Genomic DNA, 24,573 nt, shown 5'->3' with positions numbered 1-24,573 from the left:
CGTTTGTAGCATTTGTAGACTTAGAGAAAGCTTTTGACAATGTTAACTGGTATCCTCTCTATCAAATTCTGAAGGGGGGGGGGGGGGGGTAAAATACAGGGAGTGTAAGGCTATTTACAATTTGCACAGAAACCAGATGGCGGTTATAAGAGTCAAGGGGTATGAGAGGGAAGCAGTGGTTTGGAAGGGAGTGAGACAGGGTTGTGGCCTCTCCCCAATGTTATTCAATCTGTATGTTAAACAAGCAGTAAAGGAAACAAAAGAAAAATTTGGAGCAGGTATTAAAATCCATGGATAAAAAATAAAAACTTTGAGGTTCGCCGATGACATTGTAATTCTGTCAGAGACAGCAAAGGACTTGAAAGAGCAGTTAAACGGAATGGACAGTGTCTTGAAAGGAAGATCTAAGATGAACATCAACAAAAGCAAAACTACGATAATGGAATGTAGTCGAATTAAGTCGGGTGAAGCTGAGGGAATTAGATTAGGAAATGAGACACTTAAAGTAGTAAAGGAGTTTTGCTATTTAGGGAGTAAAATAACTGATGATGGTGTAAGTAGAGAGGATATAAAATGTAGACTGGCAATGGCAAGGAAATCGTTTCTGAAGAAGAGAAATTTGTTAACATCGAGTATAGATTTAAGTGTGAGGAAGTCGTTTCTGAAAGTATTTGTATGGAGTGTAGCCTTGTATGGAAGTGAAACATGGATGATAACTAGTTTGGACAAGAAGATAATAGAAGCTTTCTAAATGTGGTGCTATAGAAGAATGCTGAAGGTTAGATGGGTAGATTACACAACTAATGAGGAAGTATTGAACGGGATTGGGGAGAAGAGAAGTTTGTGGCACAACTTGACCAGAAGAAGGAATCGGTTGGTAGGACATGTTCTGAGGCATCAAGGGATCACCAATTTAGTATTAGAGGGCAGCGTGGAGGGTAAAAATCGTAGAGGGAGACCAAGAGATGACTACACTAAGCAGATTCAGAAGGATGTAGGTTGCAGTAGGTACTGAGAGATGAAGAAGCTTGTACAGGATAGAGTAGCATGGAGAACTGCATCAAACCAGTCTCAGGATTGAAGACAACAACAACAACGTGTTTTATTGCTGCAGTATTATTCTGCAGTAGGGCAATTCCATATCAAATCAATAAGTGCTACAACCTGACCCTCTCAGATTTTTTTTTTAAATTAAGTATGCATATATTACTCATAAATCATGACACAAATTAATTTTTTCACATTTTTCTGACGAATAGTTACCAAATAATGGACCTTCAGAAATTGAAAAGATGACAAATTTTTGACTCTCGGAACAATGTTGTTTTCTTTAAACTTGTGTTCTAATTAAGCTAGAACAATAAAATATACTTCATTGGAAAGCTCTTTTAAAGAGCTTTTGTATGATACCAAATATCATTAGTTTAATAAATATACACAAATTGTTAAAAAAAACATTGTTGAATTTAAAGAATTTTGAAAAAAACTGTAATTTTAAAATTCTCAAAAAATATATGTGAATGATGCACTTTACATCTACATATTCTGGAAGCTTCAACTTGGGATGAGCATGGGATCACTATCAAACGCAATTTTACGTTAAGGGTGGTACTTCAAAAATTTGTGAAAACTACTTTATTTTTGATATTAGGTCTACTTCTCACCAGCTGTATGTTGTTGTAAATGTGGAAATTAAAAATAACTTATAATTTACAAAAGAACATGTTTCATGCTTCTGTAATTAATAAATACCAAGTGAAAACTTAAAAAGATAAAAAAAAAACACAGAAAGATGAATACCTGAGATCAGACCTAAATTAAGTTAGTAATTACTATTATTTACAAATAGGCACCCTATTAGTGCACTTCATACTTCGAACTAATCAGTCTGTTGCACGTCAACAATTCTGCACTGGATAACTTATATGTTCGCCCTGTAGCAGTTTGAAGGCTCACGACTACCACTACTTCCCTACTGCTTATGGAAAGAATGTCTGGATGACTCGGAAATGTCAAAGATGCTGACAGTCCATGTGGATGTAAGAAACTAACTGTGATTTCATCCTTCTCCCAATTTTTTTTTTAAGTACACAGGTTAACCACCAGTGTCCATTATAATCACAAGCAACATATCCTTTTATGTCTTCAAAAGGTATTGTATCGCTGTATGAAACTGTCACCAGTTGAATTGTACTATCATCAGAGTTTGAATATACTTTTGTTATTATTTTGTCCTTGCTAAAAGGAATAAAAGTGTGAAGTTTTGTATCCCTACAATTTTGCAACATTTCTCAAATCTCTCCATAAGTTTCATTTCTTCGTTTTTGTGATCTTCTTTAGTAACATACTTTAAGTTCATTCCTTCTATGTTATCCTTGGCAAACATATAAAGTCTTTTGGTGTCATTATTTGATCACTATATGGCCATTGCAGACTTGCTCGAGCTGCAAGTCGTTTAACTGTTCTGCCAACACCATCTCTAGCTCCCTCACCATGCGATGTGGCTGAAAAATCCCATTCAGCTTCAGTTTGGAAATCATCTTAGTTCTTCCTATTTTTTTAATGAGCTGCTGCTCTATCAGAGAAATAATATATTTTTCTTGGTTTTCTACTCAATTTAACAGTCAGGAAGTCCATCAAGTACAATTGGAACAAATGCACAGCAACAGTGTCGTGTTAGGCTTCTGATATGATTACAAGACTTGTGTGCTCGAGTTTGTTCCCATCCTTGTAATAAGCAACAATGGGATGAATCGTTGCTTGCATGTTTGTCCAGTGATAGCCTTGAAATTCATCCTGAATGACAAAGGAGTAATTCTCAGAAAAGTCACTGAGTGCTAAGATCTCGCCTTCTTTAAGTTCATTTCTCAGTCTCTTTTGGAAGGTTGTTTGTTGACTAGCAACAAATGAATGTCGTGTAAGCGATTTTAATTTATCAAAAAACAACCAATAAAGTTGTCAGATGATTTTATGATTGTTTCTAGAGATGTGTGATCAACGGAAACCCATTGCTGATAAGTTACATTACCAATATCATTAGTATTCAACAAATCTTGTAAATATGTCTTAAATGTTTCTGAGCCAGGGCAGAATTTACAGCCACCAAAATGACAAGCAGGTAATGACTGATTACATACAACTCTTGCAATGCAGTCTTTTGTAAGTTTTTATTGGATTATCTTCATCTTTTGTCAGCTGAGGAATGTTACATACATTCAGCATGAGTGAGGTTTTGATGGGTAGTACACACAGACACTGTGTACCACTACTACAATTTTTGGGACGTAGGTCCGCAAACTTCGGAAATTCAATATGGAGCTCTGGATCGTTGTCTTTAAAGTTCGCGTAAATTTCTTTCGAATTATTGAAAACTAGTTGTTTTTGTACTTGCAGTTTTTCTCCGTTATCACTCACAGGCACGAAATCTTTTTTCCCAGGCATTGCCCTGCTTATCTCATCAGAACAATAAAAGTTTCTAAGAAAAGCAGCAGTTGTTTGATCAAGAGTCTTGCCAGGTTCTGGGTTTGGTGAAGACAAAATTCCATTGGCCTTCACCAAATCTTTTACTCTTCGAGCCATGTCATCTGTTACGTTAAATTCATCTTGAGGCCTCTTAACACCCCAGCTTTTAGGTAAAAATGGTAAGAATTTCCATCTGTTTATTTCGAGATGTATATGTCCGCAATTTATCTTTTAGCTGACTGATCATCTCAGATTCTGCATGATCATGTACCTATTCTTTTTTGGAAGGAAGCAATAATACCTTTGTTGGTACCCAGCCTCAGTTACAAGACTAACATAAGGCAGACACCTTCAGATACACCAACTTCCAACTCTAACTGCCAACAGACTCACCTCCACTATCATCAACAGAAGAATAACCATGCCACCAGCTCATCTAAAGGATTTTTTAGCATCAGGTCAAAAGGGAAAGGCACCACCAAGATAAGTGAAAACAAATGCCTAACAGTGTTTCACCAAAACATTCAAGCCATAAAGAACAAAGTGCAACAGCTAGAAGTAGAATTGGAAAATTTTGATAGCCAAATTATGTGTATCACTGAACACTGGTGCAAAGGGAAGGAAATTGAACACATTGCATTAGCCTCAATTGACCTTGCATGTTACTTTAGCAGAATCTCAATGAATGGTGGAGGTTCATGCATCTTTGTAAAAAAAGGTATGTCATTTAAAGTTAGATGTGATCTTTCAGATCTGGGTGAGGACAAACATTTTGAACTTTCCGCGGTTGAAATAATAGAACCTGGCATAGCAAAAAAATTAGTCATATTTTGTGTGTACCACTCTCCCAGTGGAGACATTGATATATTCTTCCCAAATTGAATCAAAGCTTAGACAAGGTTTCTGGACCAAAAGCAAATGTAATTATCTGTGGTGACTTAAACAATAATATGATGAAGCCTGATAAGGCTAGCAATATATATGTGAATATTCTAAGCTGTTATGGAATATCCTCCCTTGTTAATTGTCCAGATAGAATAATGAAAGAATCTTCCTCATCTATAAATCATGTAGCTACATATATTGATATTAAAAAATGTCATATTGTTGTTCAAAACCTGGGCCTATCAGACCAACTGTGTACATACAAAAGAATGTTTTCCAAATCAGCCCTGTATCAGTTTAAATCCCAGCTAGAATATGAAGATTGGAGGGAAGTCTATGCAGAAACCAATGCAAATCAGAAATTTATCAATTTCATGCCAATTTTTAAACTCAGTATGAAGAGATGTTTCCCAAAACTCTTTATCAAATTAAAACTGCAAAGAGAAATCATGAGAAAACAGGTATCAAAAAATACTTTGAAACTCTTAGATATCTCAACTCCATAAAAAATAATCAATCTAACCCAGAAGTTCTGCAATTCTGCAAAAAGTACAGGAAAATATACAGAAAGGTGCTGCAAAAAACTTTTGAACAATAAAATATTACTTGAAGCTGAAAACGAGCAAAGAAGCCTGGATCATCATCAAACAGGAATCATCTAACTGTGCTAAAAAGGACCTCAATTCACATATTAAAAAACAAAGATGTACCAGTAGGTAACCCTAAAAAATTAGCTGATTTTGTAAACTCATATTTCAATAGTATGGCAAAAAAATTACAGCAGAAATCTCTAGATACGTATGATTTACCTACTCAGAACGAACCAACCAACTCAATGGTGCTCTTGCCAACTACAGAAAGGGAAGTGGCACTAGCAGTACACCAACTAAAACATAAAACTTCAGTAGGACCGATGAAATCCCAGTCTGGGTAATTAAAGAATGTATAGACTCCACAAAGGGACCATTAACAGACATAATGAATCTTTCGAATCTGGATACTTTCCGGAGCACCTAGAACAAGCAAAAGTTATACCTATCCTTAAATACGGAGATGTGGAAAATGTAGGGAACTACATGCCGATTTCTATCAATTCTAAAATAATAGAAATACTAGTCAGAAAGAGTCTGCTAAATTACCTGAATAAGTATAACCTTCTTTCCAATGACCAATTTGGTTTTAGGCCCGGAAAAGGTACACAGTCTGCTATAGCACAATTCACTAAAGTAATTTTAGAAGCACTGGACAAAGGTGAAAATGTAAGTGGTATCTTTTTAGAGTTGTCAGAGGCCTTTGATACAGTTGACCATAAAATCTTACTTCATAAATTAGGGCAAATAGGAATAAGAGGTGTGACAAAGAAATGGTTCAAATCATACTTGGAAAACAGAGTTCAACAAGTTGAGATATCACAAGTTTCAAACAATTCCCTTGTAAAACATCTGTCTGACCCAAAAATGTGAACATAGGCATTCCACAGGGAAGTGTATTAGGCCCAATATTGTTTCTTATAAACATTAACGTCTTCCCACAAAATATCAGACATGGAGAAAAAATACTTTTTGCTGATGACAGCAGCATAGTAATAACTAGTGAAAATCCAACACATCCGTCAAAAAGAGCAAACAAGGCTCTCAATGATGTCCACAAATAGTCATTAAAAAAATAAAGTAACCCTAAACATAAAAAATAACTATATTAACTTCCAATTGAACAAAAAACACTATGCCACTAGAATAAAAGTTAATAGTAAGGAATTAGAATGTGTAACAAGTACCAAATTCTTGGGGTTGAATGTGGACAGCCAATTGAAATGGACAAAACCATGTCAACATTTTGGCAAAGAAATTATCCACAGCATGCTATGCTCTTAGAATCCTTGCACCGGTATGCAATAATACCTGTCTTAAAATAACATATTACGGATATCTACACTCAGTCCTCAGCTATGGGGTCATGTTTTGGGGAAAAAGTGCCGGTAACATACAAACTATGTTCAAAGTACAAAAAAAGAGCCATAAGGATAATAACAAACAGCAACAACAGGGCCCACTGTCTAGAATTATTTAGAAAACTAGGCATTCTATCTGTTTCTTGTGAGTGCATTTTTCAGAACATAATGTTCATTAAGAAAAATCTCAACATGTACAACACAAACAGCCTAATACATGACCATGAAACAAGAGCTTGTCACCACCTCCCTCTAGATAGAAAGAACAAGGCAAAGACACGAAAAAGTATATTTTATAATGGGATAAAACTGTATAGCAAATTACCACAGGAAATTAAAGAAATAAATGAGCCCCTCACTTTCAGACAAAAGCTTAAAACCTTTTTAGTAAGTAAAAGTTGTTATACTGTAAAAGAATATTTAACATAGATGTATATTATTGGCAACATATGACATTATCACCAATATATAATGTAATTATAAATAGGTGTATGACTAGTTATAAAAACTACACGAAATATGAGAAACATGTTTCATTGTAAATGTAAATTTGTGCTCATGTGTTGTAAACTGACGACATCTATGCAATATTTATTGTTCCACGGATGAACAAATAAATAAAATTGTTGAAGTTAATTTCATTAGTTTTCCTTAGGAGATTTTGCTTCACACAGTCGTTTCTTCTTAATTGGTGATTCACCAATGGACTGCAAAGATGCATTCAACCTTTTTAAGGCCTCACTTGCTGCAATGTCTTGTACGTCACTTTCTTATTTCACCATAGAATACATTATATCCCCATCATTTTCTGTGCTAGACGTATCACAAATTTCTACTTCGGCAATTTTTTTTATGGCAATTGTCACACACTTCTTGATTTAAAGTTAAGAATAGTTTTCTAGCTATCATGCATTGTGAAACAGGCCTTATGTTTTTCTTGTGGTTATTGTGGCCCTTTGCAATGAATTGATTACAGCACAAAGCTTAAATTTTAGGCATTTTATATTTCTCAAGTGAACAAACTAATTTTAAAAATATTTTTGAAGTTGAATGCCCCAGCTTTCTATATTCAATACTACACGAAATTACTTCTCTATTCTTTCACTTCCTGTAAAAAATATTTCATTATGTTAATAGTATGCAAACATTAACTGGTTGTAGGCATACGTACTTACAGACTCTTGTGAAGTTTGTACAAAAGTACATTTAAGCTAGGTTCAAAACATTTCAGAGTTAATCACATAATTTCACTACAGCTGCCTCACAACAAAGGAATGTGTGGGTCACTTTCAACAATAGGTGAAAATTGCTGGCAATATTATTGATGTGGAATGGGTGGCAGTCTCCCATCCTTCATCAAAGACACCAACCACTTTCTCGAACGCCTTCCTTACAGCCTAGGTCTTCGTGGCAAACGAATCTGCTCCAGTCCGGAATCCCTGAACCATTACACCAACAACCTGAAAACAGCTTTCACATCCCGCAACTACCCTCCCGACCTGGTACAGAAGGTAATAACCAGAGCCACTTCCTCATCCCCTCAAACCCAGAATCTCCCACAGAAGAACCACAAAAGTGCCCCACTTGTGACAGGATACTTTCCGGCACTGGATGAGACTCTGAATGTGGCTCTCCAGCAGGGATACGACTTCCTCAAATCCTGCCCTGAAATGAGATCCATCCTTCATGAAATCCTCCCCACTCCACCAAGAGTGTCTTTCCGCCGTCCACCTAACTTTCGTAACCTCTTAGTTCATCCCTATGAAATCCCAAAACCACCTTCCCTACCCTCTGTGTCCTACTCTTGTAACCGATCCCTTTGTAAAACCTGTCCCATGCACGCTCCCACCACCACCTACTCCAGTCCTGTAACCCGGAAGGTGTACACGATCAAAGGCAGAGCCACGTGTGGAAGCACCCATGTAATTTGCCAACTGACCTGCCTACCCTGTGAAGCTTTCTATGTGGGAATGACCAGCAACCAACTGTCCATTCGCATGAATGGACACAGACAGACAGTGTTTGTTGGTAATGAGGATCACCCTGTGGCTAAACACGCCTTTGTGCACGGCCAGCACATCTTGGCACAGTGTTACACAGTCCGGGTTATCTGGATACTTTCCACTAACACCAACCTGCCAAACACTGGAGATGGGAAGTTGCCGTTCAGTATATCCTCTCCTCGTTATCCGCCAGGCCTCAACCTCCGCTAATTTCAAGTTGCCGCCGCTCATACCTCACCTGTCTTTCAACAACATCTTTGCCTCGGCTGACATCTCTGTCCAAACTCTTTGCCTTTACAAATCTTCCTCTCCCTCTCCGTGCGTGTGCGTGTTGGCACGCGTGCGTGCGCACGCGTTCTCGAGTGTATACCTGTCCTTTTTTTTCCCCTAAGGTAAGTCTTTCTGCTCCCGGGATTGGAATGACTCCTTACCCTCTCCCTTAAAACCCACATCCTTTCGTCTTGCCCTCTCCTTCCCTCTTCCCTGATGAAGCAACCGTGGGTTGTGAAAGCTTGAATTTTGTGTGTGTGTTTGTGTGTCTATCAACCTGCCAGCACTTTCATTTGGTAAGTCACATCGTCTTTGTTTTTAGATATACTGGTATCATATAAAAGCTCTTTAAAAGATCTTTACAATGACGTAAATTTTATTGTTCTAGCTTAATTAGAACACGAATTATAAAGAAAGAAAACAACATTGTTCCATGAGTCAAACATTTGTTATTTTTTCAATTTTTGAAAGTCCGTTACACAGTAATTTTTTTATCAGAAAAATATGAAAAAAAATTAATTTGTGGTACTATTTATGAGTACTACAGGCTTACTTAATTTCATTTAAATCCAAGACAGTAAGGTTGAAAACGATGGTTTCATTTGTTGCTTCGACGTAGAATGACCGAGTAGCGGGATACAGTAATATTCTTTGTTAGAGTGTCGGTACTTACCAGTCAAATTTACAAAAATTTAACTGAAAACTAAAACAACGAAAAATTCCTGGAATTCTAAAAAATTCCCAGGTTTTTCCCGGATCTCCTGGTTGTCCCGGGTCGTATACGCCCTGGATCAGCTATTGCCCCTGTTTATTTTTGAGTGTCCACGCAAATCGACGCTTGCTCTAATGTTTTATATGTCAGTTGTAGATGATTAGTGCCCTCTGTGTTTAACTTACAATTCTCCAAAACAGTTACTGATTTTTGTAAATCCCATAGTACCTTCACCAATTATAAAATAGTCACATGGCCACCTGCTACTTATTCTTTTATCCCAGTATGAATCATAAATGCCATTAAGGTTCTTTGGTGTTTTTCTATCCACTTAAGTTTGGTAGGTGTTACTGGCAAACTGGTATTACAATCAAGTTAATGAAAACTGCATGTAGAATTACTTGAAATGGCTTCACCATGGTAGATACTTATCACTGGACCTTAAGACCTTTGTGCAGCTGCTAAGAATAATTTTTGATTGTTCTTGATCTCTAACCCCTTATTAAACACTTGTACTGCAGCTACTTAAAACTTTAAATTATTTCTGGCTTTTCTGTGAATACATATGATCAATGCTGTTGGCTGATCATCAGTTTTCTAGCAACTGCTTAGTACTTGATCTAGTTGATAATTTCATTTTGGCCTTCCAACATGGAGTGACCCTTGTTGTTTTTAATCATCTTACTTGCATGCATTTCAGGAATTTTTTTTAACTGTGTATTTTTTGACTGTATGAACTTTAATATTTTGTCAATAAATTTGTGTTCTAGTATATTTTATTTTGTGGTCCCAGTAACTTCCCGCTTTCCAACCAGATCCCTACCACTTCAAATGTGATTCTGAACCTGCTGACAAGAGTAAACCACATGTGTTTGATGTCTAAATTTCCATTTCCAAAAGCTGGAGAACAGCATGCATAAAGTCCAGAACAGAATGGTGCTGTAGGAAGGACAAACAAAGCTATGTCAGGTGGCATATTGCATGCTATTTGCTTGTGGTCTACCTAAGCTACATTTGGAAGATGCATACAAAGCTACTGTTTACGTAAAGAACCATTTCCATCGTAGAACACTGAATGGTACTACTCCACAGGAGTTTTGGAAAGGTAAAGTATCTTCTTTGAATTATGTACATACGTTTGGTTGTTAAGCTCTTTTCCATATACCAGACTAAAACAAAAAATAGGATGCCAAGGCAAAGGAATTTTGTTATGTAGGTTATGGTGAAATTACTAAAGATTACAGACTAACTTATCTACAAATCTGAAAGAAAATTGTGAAAGGCAAGAGTGATGTGTTCTGGAGAATGAGTGCAGCACTGACAACGTGTTCTGGCTGGGTGAACAGCTTGATGAATGGGGTGAGGGAGAGGAGGTAGGGGAAGTCAGCAGTGCTGGGACAGACAAAGCAGACACCAATTAAGACTACATTTCCAATGCTCAGACATTGGAAAACAGAGATGACAGACACTGCCAGTGTACTGTGATGCTCCAGAAAATCACCAGTGAGTCATAAGGCCAGCCAATGCACCCAAACCCAAGGAGTGCTCACATTATGCCACCTACTTTTAATGTTTGAGACAAGATCCTGGGAACCTGGAGGGTACCATGGCCAGGAGTGGCAGAGAATACTTGTTAAAGGCCATTAAAGGGAAATAAAATGTTTTCCAAATAATGATGTCTGAGAACTTGTGAGACCACTGAAGAGTGAAAGTATAAGTATCATTGTAGCTTTAGGGTATTTAAGTTGAAAAGGTATGCAAATGGTGCAGCATACTGTCATGCTTGACTTCATCCCAAGGGGTTTACTCAAAAATCTGCTGTAGATTTTAAAGAAACCTAGAATGAGATTTTCACTCTACAGCAGAGTGTGCACTGATATGAATCTTCCTGGCAGATTAAATTTGTGTGCCAGACCGAGACTCGAACTCGGGACCTTTGCCTTTCACGGGCAAGCACTCTACCATCTGAGCTACCCAAGCATGCCTCACAACCTGTTCTCACAGCTTAAATACTGCCAGTACCATGCCTACTACCTTCCAAACTTCACAGAAGCTCTTCTGCAAACCTTGCAGAACTAGCACTCCCTTCTTCCAGGATATTGTGGAGACATGACTTAGCCACAGCCCGGGGAATGTTTCCAGAATGAGATTTTCACCGTGCAGTGGAGTGTGCGCTGATATGAAACTTCGTAGCAGATTATAAACTGGAGTGCTACTTCTGCAAGGTTCGCAGAAGAGTTTCTGTGAAGTTTGGAAGGTAGGAGAAAAACAATAATACATGACAAATATTTACAACTAAAACAAATAAGCTAATGTACCTTCCACAGGTCCCAAGTGGAATGACCATCTATTTTTTTATGAACACTATCTGGAAGGATCATTTTACAGCACTCATTTACCAATATCACATTGATGCTTTAAAATTTAAGAACGATTTTTTTTTATTTATAATGTAATACACATGTAATGAAACTACCACAATACTTATTTACAGTGAACAAGTTACTGCAAAGAAATGGTACAGAAGTTAGATTGTACTTTATACGCACGCACACACACACACACACACACACACACACACACACACACAAAATCAGTTAGTTCTACTGAGAAATTCATCAATGGAGTAGGAGTTGGGCATCAGTAAATCCTATAGGCTTCTCTTGAACTGAATTTCATTGGTTGTTAAGTTTTTATGCCAGCTGGCAAGTAACTGAAAATGTGTGCTCCTGAACAATGCACGCCTTTTTGTACAAGAGTAAGTGATGTTAAATCCTTGTGAAGATTATTCTTATCTCTAGTATTGATTCCATGAACTGAGCTGTTGGTTTGAAAAAGTGATATTTTTATTGACAAATTTCACTAAGGAATAAATTTATTGGGAAGCAGTGGTTAGTATCACTAGTTCCTGAAACGGACCTCTGCAGGATGTTCTTGAGTTCACATCACATATAACTCTTATTGCACGTTTTTGTGCCCAGAAAACTTTTGCTTAGCTTCATTAATTACTCCCAAAAAATAATCCCATATGATGTTATGGAGTGAAAGTAAGAATACTATGCCAGCTTTTTCATTTTTATATCCTCTATGTCTGATAGAATTTGCATTGCAAATAGAGATTTGTTTAGATGCTTCAGCAGTTCTGTGGTGTGCTCCTCCACTTGTCATTGTATGTTAGGCATATACTCGTGGGACATCTCTTACAAGTTCTGAACTGCATGTAGTGTGTTTTTTCAAAGTTTAATGACAAAGAATTGGCTAGGAACCAGTGTCCACAAATATTTTATTAGCTGATCTTTCTAAGACTACACTTGATTTGCTATTTATTGCAATGTTTGTATTATCGGCAAACAAAGCAAACTTGGCATCTGGTAAAGTTACTGATGAAAGGTCATTGAAATACACAAGAAAAATTAGGGGCCCTAAGATGGAACATGTAATTAGTTCCCAGTTGTATGATGCCTGATAGCTTAATACATGTCTCTTTTCTAATAACATCCTTTGTTTCCTGCCAGAGATATAAGATTTGAACCATTTTGCAGCAGTTCCTGTTGTACCATAATATTCTGATTTACTTTAAAGGATATTGTGATTTACACAGTAAAATGCCTTTGACAGATCACAAAATATACCAGTTGCCTGCAATTTTTTGTCTAATGAGTTAAGTACATTTTCACTGTAAGTGTAGATAGCCTTTTCAATATCAGAACCCTTTAGAAATCTGAACTGTGACTTTGAATGGCTCTGAGCATTATGGGACTCAACTTCCAAGGTCATCAGTCCCCTAGAACTTATAACTACTTAAACCTAACTAACCTAAGGACATCACACACATTCATGCCCGAGGCAGGATTCGAACCTGCGACCGTAGTGGTCTTGCAGCTCCAGACTGTAGCACCTAGAACCACACGGCCACTCCATCCGGGATGACTGACACTATGTTATAAAGCCAGTTGTACATTACTTTTCCAAATCTTGAGAATTCTGGCAAAAGTGAAATTGGACAGAAATTTGATGCTATTTATTTATCTCCCTTCATAAGCAGTGGCTTGACCTCAGCATATTTCAACCATTCAGGAAATATTCCACTGATAAACAACGGGTTACACAGAGATCTTAATATGTTACTTAACTCAGAATCGCATTCTTTAGTTAACTTTGTTGATATTTCATTACACCCGCTAGATGTCTTTGATTTTAAAGATTTTATGATGGACATTACTTCTGTTGGGGCAGTGAGGGTCAAATTCATACTATGAAAATTACTTGAAATGTCTGGTCTGAAGTATCCCATGGCAGCATCTACAGAACCTGACAACCCCATCTTTTCAGTAACAGTTACAAAATGTTTGTTAAAAAGTTCTGCAACACTATACATGTCTGTCACCAATGTATCATTTACTCTTAAGGCTATTTGCCCCTCTTCATGTCAGGTTCTATCGGTCTCCTCCTTCACTATATCCCATATTGTCTTTATTTTGTTATCTGATATGACTATATTTTCCTTGTAATATATTTGCTTTGATATCCATATTACAGTCTTTAATATTTTGCAGTATTTCTTGTAATGTGCAACAGCATCAACATCAGATCTGTTTTGGAGTGACAGATACAGTTTTCTTTTTGTTTTACAAGATACATCTATTCCTTGAGTAATCCAGGGCTTCTTTGTAGACTGTGCTCTAACCTTGGATAGGTTTGGGGAAGAATAGTGTTCAACCAAGGTAAGCACTTTATTAGTAGGTATGTGATATTTTTCATTCATGCCATGAGCACCATAAACATCACTCTAGTTAATGTGTCTGAGGAGTGTCCTAAAATAATCAATTTTTGGCTTATTGATTACCCTCTTGATTTGACAAAATTAAGAAAGAATTTGCAGAAAGTGAAATCCTCACTAGACCTGATTTATCTTTACCATTTTGTATCATGACAGACAGTTGTGATTATGGACTGGGGGTACATTTATTCCAAGAGAAAGAAATTAACAGGAAAAATGATCATCATTCTATAGCCTTTGCAAGCAGAACCTTTACATGAGTACTGACAAGGAACTTTTGGCAATTGTATGGAGATTCAAAAAATTTAAAAATTATTTGTGTGGGCATGAAGTCAAAGTTTATACAGATTATAAAGCATTAACTTACAGGAGTGTAAATTGTATCATGGGAGAATTACCAGATGGTCAATGTTCTTACAGCAGTTTAAATACACAGTTCTTTTTATAAAGAGTAAGGAAAATGTCATTGCCGATGCTGTGTCAAGAATGTCAGTGGAGAATGAAAATTATAATGGAAAGAATAGTCAGGACGGAGAGTTTAAAATAATTTACACTCCTGGAAATTGAAATAAGAACACCATGAATTCATTGTCCCAGGGAGGGTAAACTTTATTGACACATTCCTGGGATCAGATACATCACATGATCACACTGACAGAACCACAGGCACATAGACACAGGCAACAGAGCATGCACAATGTCGGCACTAGTACAGTGTATATCCACCTTTCGCAGCAATGCAGGCTGCTATTCTCCCATGGAGACGATCGTAGAGATGCTGGATGTAGTCATGTGGAACGGCTTGCCATGCCATTTCCACCTGGCGCCTCAGTTGGACCAGCGTTGGTGCTGGACGTGCAGACCGTGTGAGACGACGCTTCATCCAGTCCCAAACATGCTCAATGGGGGACAGATCCGGAGATCTTGCTGGCCAGGGTAGTTGACTTACACCTTCTAGAGCATGTTGGGTGGCACGGGATACATGTGGACGTGCATTGTCCTGTTGGAACAGCTAGTTCCCTTGCCGGTCTAGGAATGGTAGAACGATGGGTTCGATGACGGTTTGGTTGTACCGTGCACTATTCAGTGTCCCCTCGACGATCACCAGAGGTGTACGGCCAGTGTAGGAGATCGCTCCCCACACCATGATGCCGGGTGTTGGCCTTGTGTGCCTCGGTTGTATGCAGTCCTGATTGTGGCGCTCACCTGCACGGCGCCAAACACGCATACGACCATCATTGGAACCAAGGCAGAAGCGACTCTCATCGCTGAAGACGACACGTCTCCATTCGTCCCTCCATTCACGCGTGTCGCGACACCACTGGAGGCGGGCTGCACGATGTTGGGGTGTGAGCGGAAGACGGCCTAACGGTGTGCGGGACCGTAGACCAGCTTCATGGAGACGGTTGCGAATGGTCCTCGCCAATACCCCAGGAGCAACAGTGTCCCTAATTTGCTGGGAAGTGGCGGTGCGGTCCCCTACGGCACTGCGTAGGATCCTACGGTCTTGGCGTGCATCCGTGCGTCGCTGCTGTCCGGTCCCAGGTCGACGGGCACGTGCACCTTCCGCCGACCACTGGCGACAACATCGATGTACTGTGGAGACCTCACGCCCCACGTGTTGAGCAATTCGGCGGTACGTCCACCCGGCCTCCCGCATGCCCACTATACGCACTCGCTCAAAGTCCGTCAACTGCACATACGGTTCACGTCCACGCTGTCGCGGCATGCTACCAGTGTTAAAGACTGCGATGGAGCTCCGTATGCCACGGCAAACTGGCTGACACTGACGGCGGCGGTGCACAAATGCTGCACAGCTAGCGCCATTCGACGGCCAACACCACGGTTCCTGGTGTGTCCGCTGTGCCGTGCATGTGATCATTGCTTGTACAGTCCTCTCGCAGTGTCCGGAGCAAGTATGGTGGGTCTGACACACCGGTGTCAATGTGTTCTTTTTTCCATTTCCAGGAGTGTATTTTAAAGATGTCAAAGAGGAAAGTGAAATTAGAAAAATCTGTAATCAATTGAGAAGATACCAAAATGGTGGTGATCATTGGAAGCTTGTTAGAAGTTATTTAGGGAAGAAAGGTCATGAGAAAGTACAAATGTATTATCAGGTCTTCAAAGGCATGCTATTTCTGCATTTTTTCTTAACTAGTTGCTCAAGCATGGTGCATTAAGTGTGTGTTTTCACAAATTTTCTATAGAAGTGTACTAATCCAAAAAAAAGAATTTAAAGGTTTTTATTTCTAGGTTTTGGGAATTTTGCGATGGCCTCAATCTTTTTCCATCAGGCAAAATCCCTTTTTCATTTATGCACTGGCCAAGAAATTTTAATTCTTTCATTGCAAACTTAAATTTTTCTAATTTCAAAGTCATACCCTCCTGTCTCATTGTCTCTACAATTTCCTTTAAAATTTGCATATGTGTCTCCCAGGTCTTACTTGATACCAAAATGTCTTCCACATAAATTACTAACTTTTAGAAGAGTTCTTTACCCAAAACAAAGTCCAATCCCCTTATAAATTCTGCCAGATACATGTATACCGCATGGTACAACACAATATTGAAACCATTTCCCATTAAACAAAAATGCAGTGTATTTTCTAGAATCTCCTAATTCAATCTGATGAAATCCTTAAGTCGAGTCAGGACTAGTCATATTTCACATTTTCAAATTTATTTAGTAGTTCATCTATACTTTCAGGGTGGTCAGTTTCTCTCTCCAAATATTTATTCAAGTGTCTAGAGTCGAGCACTAAACAAATACCCCCAATCTCGTTTGGAAACTATCACTAATGGGTTATTGTACGAACTACAACTTCGTTGTATTATTTTCCATCTTTCCATTTTCTGAAGTTCTCTTTCTACCTCTTTTCTCTTACAGACTGGGATAGCATACGGTTTTGTGAAAAACGGATCATGAGCTTTCAATTTTAGTCTACATTGATACCCTTTTACTCTCCCTGGTTTTATGCCAAATATGTCATTATAATTGCACAAAAAATTTTCATGTTGTCTACTGTTCTCTGCACTAAGACTTTCTGTTTCAGATACCTTTTTAGCTACTAGTTTACTGTAATAATTAGCACTACCCTCTTCAATATCAAATTCTTCCCCTTCCTCACAATAACCATCACCATCAATCTCTTGCATATCTCTAATCTGACTGCTTAGAACATGATCTTCCATTACAATAATCGTTTCCCCATGAATTCCACTTTCAGGTTCAAGAAATGTTATTTTCCTGTCACCCTAGATAAAATTTACTTTAGCCTTAACAATCCAGTTCATTCCTAGTATCAATTTTTCATTCAAATCCTCAGTTACTAACCTGCTTTTTCCTGTAGCCCCTTTTATCCTTACCCCTGCTGCTGCAAATTCTGTCAAATTTTTATTATTTTGGATCCTGTCTTAGTTTTGTTGATATTCCTGTAAATGGGCTGCCTGTATCCAGAAGACAGTTTCTTATCCAATCATTAATCTGTACTACAATATATGGACTTCCAAATTCTTCATCCAGTTCATTGACCTCATTTTCAAATAATAAATCCTCTTCTATGTCCCAAAAATTCACCCATTAATCACAATCACTAGTTTTTATGACAGAGTCTACACATTTACTCATCACTTTACCACCTGGAGACTGTTACACATTTTTCCATGACAATTTTATCATCTGAGAGAACACATTTGCTACCATGGTCATTGACTACACTTAGTACTCTTATCACTAACTAGATCTTCCTTTCCATTTTCACAAACACATTCAGACACATCATCACTGACATCTGGTAACATTAATCCATCAGACATTACTCTACTGGTTTCTAACTCATTACTTGAACACACACCAGAGATTCCAGAATTATTCAGCATCAAATCATCAACTTTAACTTCTACATATACTATCTCATCTAATTCTGTAAGTAACATTTATCATCAACATCATTATTCTTACCATCATATGAATCATTCTTATTAGAAACATCATCACATTTAATATTTTCAACACCAAACTCATTTCTCTCTTCTCACACTTCAACAACCTCAACACTGTGACTACTCTGTTCTACCACATTGAACCCTGTTTGGTAACCTATGCTTTAGGGCATCTATTTGGTTCATTTCATCAAGTGGTTTATCAGCTTGTTTAGTTTCTGACCAGAATTTATTCATGAAAGCTCATTCTACCTCATTAAACGACATTTCAGGTTTGATTGCTTGATTTGCCCATTTTCAAATTATCGCTCATTTTATCAGTCACGTTGTCTTTAATCTGAAACATGAAATCAACTGGATGTATATTGCCTTCCGCTGAAAATGTTTTATGTTTGCGTTACTCCAGGGTGGACTAACTACAGAAAGATTTCACAGCAACAGAATCTTCGATTTCTTGAAATTTAGGTCTGAAGTTCGAAATTTCACCTAAACAAGTGCCTATGCCTTCTTTTAAATCCACGAAATTATCATTTGTAATTTTAGTGAAATTTTGTATATTTTGATCTGCTTCTAATCTTTTTACAGTTATAACACTTCTAAAGTAGCAACTCTCGAAATTTTACATGGAATCTAGCCTCTCTTCGAATTTTTGGTTTTCCTGTTTTAGGGTAACAATTTCCCTTCCTATAGTTGACACGTTTCTGGAATTTTCGTCTACTTTTTCCCAGCATTTTTCGAAACTCTTTTGCCTCACGAATTTAGCTTTTATGTTGTCTAACTTTTTACCGATAGAATCAAGCTTCTGATCAAAAAAGTTCTTTGTTCATCAAACGATTTTTCAATTGTCTTTATCTGTTCTTCCATTGATCTTTTTTGTTCTTCCATAAGTTAAACTAACCTATTAAAGGCTGATACATTACATGCAAATCCACAAAAGGGGTGAACATTCCCTACTGTGGTCACTATCCACTCCGACTTCACTGTCCTGATTAACTACATTATTAGCAGTAATATCTACGCTGTTTTCCAAGTTTCCATGAACCTCCCCATTATAATCAACTTCCCTGTTATTAGTTTCTCAATTATCCTCCATAATGACAAACCACACGAAAAAAACAGTTTCCAAAAGCAAAATTCAAATACATTTTTGTGCTTACAGCAGGTTCCACAAGTTGCATTTCCACATAAGTATACTTTGTAGTTTGAGTCACGCTCTTCTTTGTGCTGTTCTCGTAAAAATGGAATATTATTTCAACAAGCGGGTTAACTCTGAAACAAAATACAAGATTAGTTTACAGATTCATACCTGATCCCAGCTGCTCCACCAATTATAACATTTCTCTAACTACTCGTAATAATGGAGATGATTATAGTTACGCTTTAACTGTTGCAGCCGTGGTCCTGAGAACATTAAGGTCACTGTAACACTACTGCAGAGTCGATTAAGTTTAATCTTTTATTGATTTGAATCATTTCTATTATACCCTCAGAACAAAATAAAAGTATTATTACAAAGGCAAACAATACTTACAATATAAAAGGAGCAGCTACATGCTCACTGCCCCACAACTAAAACCAGACCTACCCCTTATGCCAACATGGCAGTCACTATTTATAATTTCTTAACAATCCTGAACAATCCTTGGCATTGTTTAAAGTGAATTTTCGATTAATTAACAATTAAAATTTCCATATAAAAACTGAAAATACATATATAAACGTATGTCTGTTCAGAACAGTAAGTACACTACAATATTAGTACATTCGAGAATAAACTCTCAAATAAGGAATTACAATAATTTATATTTTTTATTAATTACTGGAGACTCCCTTCACGGGAATTATTCCCTTCATTTACAGAGCTTCTACACTTTGAACTGAAATAGATTAAACATTTATTTTTTCAGTTATAAGTTTTTCAAGACGAGTTACATGTTTTGTTTACATGTGCAATCCTGAATTAGACTGGGAAATGTTCATTTTAAATAGGCCTTAATGGGCTGTTATGTTTCAAGTCCACACGATATGCCTGCAGCTGTAGCAGAATCCTCCACAGGAGCAAGCTGCAGCCAATGTATGGAGCCTGATTATTTATGACCTTTGCTCTATGTCAAGACTCAGACTGGGTGGAAGACCCAAAGCACTGTCAGACACTAAACCCATGCAGCCTTTAATTGGACATCATGCCAGAAATGGTCTGGCCTGTGCTGACTTCATCGCCACCGAAGTTCATCACAGTCATCCAAGTTGGATGTCAGCTCAGTCTGGGGAATTGCCAGCTGATTGATGGTTTCTGTGGCACTGCTTGGTGAGGGTTCTCTGAGGGAGCCAGAAGTTGTTTAGGATATCGAATTAGTGCCACATCCATTGGCTCCAATGGCAACCCCATGTTGCCACCTAAAATGTTGGTGGAGGTTGCAGCAGTGGCAAGCAGGCTTGTCCCTGGCATGATAGCATGAGTCTTGTCTAGTTAGCTGCTGAGGAGAAAGGTGGAAAGGGCTCCGAATTATGTTCTGGTTTGTCACAACTGCAAATATTTGCCACTTTCCATTGATGATGGGGCCTAGGGCCCATCTGAGGCTCTGACAAGAAGTGGGAGTTCTTACATGTGAGCTCTTGCAGTAATATAGCTGTGTGCATGGGTAATTGGCCAGCTCAGCCAGGTACAGCAGGTCGAACAGGTTGTAGGGTCTGTGCACATGTAAAATTTCAGCTGGGCTATGTCCATTTATCGACATGGACCGGTAGGTTATGTGAAAGATGTTGAGCTCTTCCCCATAGTCTGTTGTCATCATTATCTTGCCCATTGTGCTTTGAAGGCGCTAACCTTCCACTTGGCTTCCCAATTGGATGCTGGATTGAAAGGGGTGCTGATCAGGTCAGGTGACCAGTACTTCTGCATTTATAAAAATCCTGAAATGCCAATGCCATGAATTGACAGCTGTTGTTGGAAACTAGGGCCGAAGATGCTCCTTCCATTACAAATATGATAAAGAGCATGAATCATAGCTGGTATGATGGTGGTAGCCATTCACACCACATATGGAAAGTTAGAGAGGGCATTGATAACTAGCAGCCACAATGCACCTCAGAATGGTCTGGTGAAATCAATGTATACTCTTCATCAGAGGTGATCAGCAAATGGCCAAGAGCTGAAACACTGCATTATGGGTGACTGATTATGGGCCCAGGCCTGGCAGTTCCACACCACATGTTATTCGACAGTATCATCATCGGTACACAAGATGCCGATCTATTCTATTCTATTCTATTCATTCTGCACTTTTCCTTGTGTGGAGGAGCACAAGTATGTGGGGCAGAGTGTGGGCAGAGTTACCACTCACTATTCAGATTCGTCTATGGCTAAAAATAAGATACCATTAGTTGTGTTAAGCTGTTGCCATAAACAGGGAATAGGCAAAAATAATGTGAACACTGGATGATTGCATTTAACAGTGAAGAGCACAGGTAAGGCAAGTTGTCTTGCTGGACTGTGCATGTTCAGTACAGACTAGACATCAATGCAGGTTGTTTATGGGTAGTGAACGCTTACTTATTCGCGTTCAGAGGTCGACATGCAATGAAAGACCTAATAGAGTTCCAAAGAGGGCAGATATTGGGATCTCTATTAGCTGGAGCAATAGTAACAAAGACAACCAACTTAATGTCTCAAGAGGAAATGTTTCAACAGCCAGGAGAGCCTACACAAAACATGGAAAGGCATTGTGTAAATATAATAGTGGGCACAAATAAAAACTAAATGACGGATCTCCGTATGCTTACACAAATTGTGTCACAACACAAAATTACGGCTGCTAAAGTGACTGCAGAGTTCAATAAACATCTTCAAGACCCCGTGTCTATTGACACTGACTGCCGAGAACTCCATAAAGCGAATATTCATGGGCGAGCTGCTATACTGAAACCATTAGTGACGACAACCAACACAAAGAAGCCCTGGACAGCTGATCAGTGGAAACACATCATATGGTCCGACGAGTCAATTTCAAACATTGGGCCAGGCTTACATCTGGAGAATGCCGAAAGATGCCTACAATCCTGACTGCTTGATTCCAAAGATTAAGCATGGAGGTGGAAGCTTGATGGTGTGGGCTGTCATCATATGCTAGCACAGATTCCGTGGCAGATTTCCTCATAACATTCCACTGGAGGCTATGCAATCATTATAGGCCAGTTTTCCAAGAAGAATAACAGTTGTAGTATGGGCAAATGGGGTCCAACCATTCCAAAGTTAGTACAGGTGTTCACATTATTTTGCCTATCCCCTGTATATGCCCTATGCTAGGTCAGTGCCTTTAGGTTGGTGGTCCAACCAACCTATTCATACAGTCGACAATATCTTTGAGAGCAGATGATCATGACCTGCTTTGTTGCTATTTCACGTGGTGTAATTGGGAAATCATCATGGGCATGTTGCTGATTGACGTATAAGGGAAAACCCAGCACTTCATGCCAGTCAAACTCTACACCTGGGCCGTGTAACATGTGGTAAAGTGCATGTGCGTTTCTTTGCTGCTAAGTAGGCAGATATTGGATGTTGTAGTTATACAGTAGTTACCAAGGAACAGTACCCAAAACAGCACCATCTTGTCTGGAATTTTCGACTGGGCATCAAATAGCGAAATGAGGGGCTAATGATTGTTAACATGGTGAAATTTTATACCATAAAGTTATGACATGACATTTCTTGACAATGTGTGAACTAGTCAATACCTCTTTCAGTACCGGCAAATAATTTTGCTGTGCATTATTTTATGTTTTAGACCCAAATGCATTGGGCTGTCTTGTGTCTTACATGTACCTGTAGGACAGCACTGCATCAATGGTACAATATGACCTATCGATGGCAAGCATTGAGCGTTTATCTGAGTGGAATGTTGCTAAACAGCTTTTATGCAGTCGATAAAGCAGGCAGTAAATCAGGGCCACGTTGGGAATGAATTTCACGTAATTAATTTTATTCAGGAATGACTAATTTTTGGAGGTTCTTGGGGCCTAGTAAGTTACTGATTTGCATGTACATATTCCTGTGGGAGCGTGAGTTGTTCTTCACTGAATATGTGTCCTAGGCTCTTCACACTTGGCTCAAAAAACTACATTTGATGAGGTGATAACACAGCCCAACATGTCATCTACACAACAACACAACTGAGGATACCTTGAATGAGTAGCTCAAAGTATGTCCGAAATATTGCAAAAGTGTTTGCTACCTGAAATGTCAGTCTGTTGTGACATGCCAAATGGCGTATTAATCACTGAAAACTATTCAGTCTGGTCATCTACAGGTGATGAAAATAGCTGTGAGTGAGATCTGTCTTGGAATAATAATGGCTCCCTCAGCCAATTTTTCCAATTCTTCAACATTCCTCCATTCACATTTATTTTCACACTGGGAGCCTTTACTTCCATGTTGGGACAAGCTACAGCCTCGTAGCGACGTTGAAAATCATTTTCAGGAGTTTCATTGTTTCACTGAACAACTCTAGCAAATTATTTTCGAGCACGAATTCCAGAAGTGGAGCAGCACCTGTGCGAGTTCTGAATTCATTTTTCATGTATAACTGTAGCATCTGAAGCTCCGTTCTCATATTATTGCGTTGAAGGAAGGAATGTATTTCACAAGGCCTCTTCAGCAACATTTGTGGAAATCGGCTGGCGTACGAATAAAACTTTTCGGAATTAAAGTTATGACGACGAGATGCCCTGCAAAGTGGAAGCATTCAACAACTTGAGCGATAATTCCATCACACATTTATTTTGCAGTAACAGTTTGTGGAAGTTTCCTGTGTCTCTTCGCAGGCTACAGCAATTCTCTGCACTGGGAATCTTGTCAGTGGTGCTAACTGGGATGTCTTGTATGGCTCTTTTGAAACGTTCTACCCTTGTTGTAGAGTCAGTGGATCAACTGCTCGTTTTTGTAATAATTTTACAGAATCAGCATGTGTCATAGTACGATTGAATACCGACAACAAACTGAAATGATGGATGCTCTAATTTCAGACACCGCCTTCTTGCTTGGGTAATTGTAGTAGTTTGTTGAAATGTAAGCTCAATGTGCTGCTGGCATTGTACAAGAGACTTTTTTTCTGTTCACAACGTGCACAGTTCTCGATTTAAAATTCCATCTCGCCTTGGAAACAGAAGGGACTTCCCTGCTCACTGTGTCAGTTAGCATAGGTGTTCGTTGCGAAGAACTACAGAAAAAACAGACTGATACTAAGATAACAAAACATTTTAACACCTGTATTCTGACTCATAGCTTGGGCTTTAATCCGAGTCGACTTATGGGCATGTTCAACACGCCTTGGAGAAGAGAATGAACACTAACGACGACCACTCATTACAGCTGCACCTCTGTAGCTCTAAGAAATAATTATCTGAATTACCCACAGCATCCAGCAATGTTTCTTCAAGAGAGTCTTACGTTTTTGCATCATGTTCACGAGGAGTGATGGGCGAGTTCCTTGTCCAGTGGCGAGTAGTAGCGTTCTGCAGAGATCAAACAAGGGAGTCTGACGCATTGCTAACCGATTCGATACTGGAAGAA

The 24,573-nt window shown here is 38.6% G+C and overlaps 1 protein-coding gene across 7 annotated transcripts in view; it reads left to right on the top strand.

Annotated features, from left to right (window-relative positions):
• The window catches only part of LOC126353938 (probable serine hydrolase), a 178,828-nt gene that overhangs the window by 11,705 nt on the left and 142,550 nt on the right, over positions 1–24,573 (top strand). For 4 of the 7 annotated variants that reach the window (XM_050003212.1, XM_050003214.1, XM_050003211.1 and 1 more), the window contains exon 2: positions 10,184–10,388. The exons of the other annotated variants lie outside the window; for them this stretch is intronic. The gene's annotated coding sequence lies outside the window, so the exon portion shown is untranslated. The remainder of the gene's footprint in view (positions 1–10,183; positions 10,389–24,573) is intronic. 7 annotated transcript variants of the gene reach the window in all.

Source organism: Schistocerca gregaria, chromosome 3, assembly GCF_023897955.1.
Source record: "Schistocerca gregaria isolate iqSchGreg1 chromosome 3, iqSchGreg1.2, whole genome shotgun sequence".
Classification (NCBI taxonomy): Eukaryota; Metazoa; Arthropoda; class Insecta; order Orthoptera; family Acrididae; genus Schistocerca; species Schistocerca gregaria.
This window is presented reverse-complemented; position numbering and strand designations above follow the sequence as displayed.